The 3,339-nt window shown below is 34.7% G+C and overlaps 1 long non-coding RNA gene across 1 annotated transcript; it reads right to left on the bottom strand.

Annotated features, from left to right (window-relative positions):
* Positions 1-1,391: 1,391 nt before the first annotated feature.
* Positions 1,392-3,053, bottom strand: LOC114541146. The gene is made up of 3 exons (XR_003689198.1): positions 3,042-3,053; positions 2,286-2,329; positions 1,392-1,531 (listed from the first exon to the last, which is right to left on the bottom strand). It is a non-coding gene; the product is annotated as an uncharacterized LOC114541146 (long non-coding RNA).
* Between the last annotated feature and the right edge of the window lie 286 nt (positions 3,054-3,339).

Below are 3,339 nucleotides of genomic sequence, written 5' to 3' on the forward strand. Positions count from 1 at the left end.
TAAGCAATAGGAGGTATAATATCGGGTCCTGTAGCCTTGTTGGGATTTAGCTCTTGGTTTGAATAGCCAACAACATTCCATCATAATCAAATTAATTTTAATGTAATAAATATATCTAGTTATGTTAGTTATTAAGTTAATAAAAGGATACTGTACGAGTGACTGCTAATCAGTTAAGCGTCAGGAGAAGTACGAGATAGAACGAACGGTTGATTTACAAATAGTTGTGTTAGACAAAGTCCTACGGGGATCCACCCTTCAGGTACTGAACTTTATCTGTTTGCATGTATGTTTGTAGTGTGATTAGTGTTTATGTTAATGTTTAAGTTTAGTTTGATTCATCGTATGAACTAAGAAAATGATTGGAATGCATGTATCTTTATACCTTTTACTTATATATAGTTAAACTTAATCTTTTCTATAGAATATATTTTCAATAAATATTAAAGAAATTCCCGTTCGACTTGCGTTTAAAGTAGCAGTGCCAAACAGCTCACGTAATGAACCCAAAACGTCAGAACATGTAATCTCTCTAAAGCTGAATAAATTATCGTACCATTTATCTTGAATTTTACTACGCTACTAGTTGTGTGTAGGGTATTGAGCGTTGCATTTCAATACATGAAATCGGTGCTGTTATCAGAAAAATCCATAACTTATCTACTCGTTCACATATATCAAAAGAAGATGGCAGCAGTAATTGAAAATGTAAACATGTCTTAATATGTACCTCCCCAATAGCGACATCTCTCTGATATGAACATATCAAGTCAAGTCCGGAATTGCAAAGTTAACCCATCCCCTGCTAATGATGTGATTTATTGCAAGTGCGTGAAGAGATAAACAATTGTGATATCAACAGCCCGTGTAACTCAGGTAATTTACTAGTCAAGGCCCTGTAAAGGAGTTTGTGTGCATTTCATGCAAAACAGGTTATCTCAATTGTTTTCTGGTAAAATGACCATGGCGGTCATAACCGCCATAGCTCTAAATCCTGAATTATCAAAGCTATAGTCTTTCTGAATTGCTTATATGGTTCAGAATGGTTGCTTTTAGGGGTGGTCACTGGAGGGTGAAATTATCATCAGTTTTATATTTTACAAGCAAAGTATGTTTACCATTCCAGGTCAACTGCAAATTAGGCATAAAATTACTGATTCACCCGGAAAAGTCTAATTTTTTCTATTTTCTAAAAATGTTCGCCATATGATGAAAAAAATGCTTTTAATAGATTTATTATAAATTTCCAAAGAAATAACGATGTTTTGTTGCGATACGACATATTTCATTTCACTTAACCCCCACTAAAACACAATTTCAGCCATATTTTGCAAATTTAATCGCTGTTTTTCGTCGTCCGTCGCAAGCGCCTTCTAAACATGGTACTCTAACACGACTCTAGTTGACTAAAGAATTCTTTTCGCCATTGATTTCATCAATTATGTCGCCATTGCAATGGCATAATCCTCAACAACTCCACCAAGTCCACCTTCGTCAATCAAGCTATTTTCAATATTGTAGTAAATCACATCTGTAAGTCAAAAGCAATTGCTTGTCAATACAAAACAACTTTATACTGAAATATGTAAAGTAGAATGGATATTAGAATAAAAACAAATTAAAAAAAAATGTTCGTGATATTTGTAGCAATACAATCGACTTGCAAACTTCAACAAATGTTTTAATTCCCATCGACAACTCTGGTGACGGGTTGCAAATTTTAAGGTTGGGAAGGTTTGACTTGGCTTTCTTTGATAATTTTCCACTTGGTGAGTTTTTCTCTCCAAATGTTGCACTTTCTCTTCATGTCATAGATGTTTCAAATATAAAGTGATTTTTTTATAGAGATGAATGAAAGAGTGCAATGGAATAATGGTTTTCAGTCGAGGCCTAAAGAGAAGTCTTTCAGCTCTTTTTGTAAATAGTATAGCTAGTAATTTTCAATAAGTGACCGTAAGTAAGAACGGGTTCAAACGGCTCACTCCTTTCACTTACTTGCGAATGCCACTACAGAGAGAAAGATACATAAATATATGCGAGTGAATAATACTGATTTTACTGAAAATGAAAAAATGAGGAATGATCTAGCAACGGCTTCAGCCAGTGCTTCTTCTCTCAGCAGTAAAAAACTCCATAATTCGAAACTCGCTAAAGTGCAAAATTAATGTTTCGAAGTTTTCTGAGCGTCATTTAGTAATACCAGCAAAGTGGTGTTCAAGGTTTTGAAGTATACGATACTTCATCAAATTTAGATTAAAATTTAAATTACAATTAATGTATCCTACCTTTCATTTGTGCTATCGGAAACTGCAGTAGAACGAGATTGAAGCTATAAACACAAATTGAAAATACCAGTTACGGATTTTTGTTAAGCGTTGAAAAGTATTCTACAAACATCGTGCTTATAAAATGTCTCAATATTTTGAACCATGTTTCATGGTATTTGTTTTCAAGAAATAATAGATGGACAGAAGAAACAAAAATGAGGCTCACATCAAATCTCATAGTTGGAGAAAGAATAAAATTAGACCTCTAGATGTCACCCAACCAGGTTGATCTTTTTTGTTATTTTCGGAATAATTTTATTCATAAAAATTTTATCATGTTCGCTCTCTGTTGTCATTTCCTACCATCTGTTGAGACCTCTGTGCCACTAGGCAAGCTACAGCGAAAGAGCACTGGCTTCCACTGTGATATCTTATCTGTGAAGTCTTATCAGTGCCCGTTTCGTTGAAGAAACGATGAGCCAAGATTCAACTTCGCGTCATAAAATCTTTGAAACATCAGCCCGACTTTCTTCATATTTCAACTGAAGGCATTTCCGTGAAGTACTTTAGATAAAAAAGTCATTTATATCCGGATTGGGTTCCTCCTCCAGGGCAAGAGTCGTGCATTGACCACGTGATAACGAAACATTCTGAGCTCATCAGTGAAGGATGAACAATTGTAAAGGTTTTATTGCAACTCATAAGAATTACCAAAGGATATATTTTGTAAATCTATTATATTACGAGCGTCTTTCCTTAAGTCTAGCGACCTACATTGTTCCGGTACCGCATGAGAAACTCTAGCTCGAATCCTCTTGATCTGACGTATTCTTTGTAACCAATTACAGCCTAGGTATCTGTAGTTTTCTTCTGATTTTGGTGAAGAACTGACGCAATCTTAAAAAGAAAAACATTCGTATACCGTCAATATCACATCCGGACACTTAAATTACCCTAAGTTACTGACCAAATTTATTTAACATGCATTGCAATATGACGAACCAACTTCGACAGGTTTTTATCGGAAATAACTCTAGGGCCATAATTTGTATTGTTTAGAATATCCTGAGTT

Source organism: Dendronephthya gigantea, unplaced genomic scaffold, assembly GCF_004324835.1.
Source record: "Dendronephthya gigantea isolate DGI-Jeju-01 unplaced genomic scaffold, DenGig_1.0 000270F, whole genome shotgun sequence".
NCBI lineage: Eukaryota > Metazoa > Cnidaria > Anthozoa > Malacalcyonacea > Nephtheidae > Dendronephthya > Dendronephthya gigantea.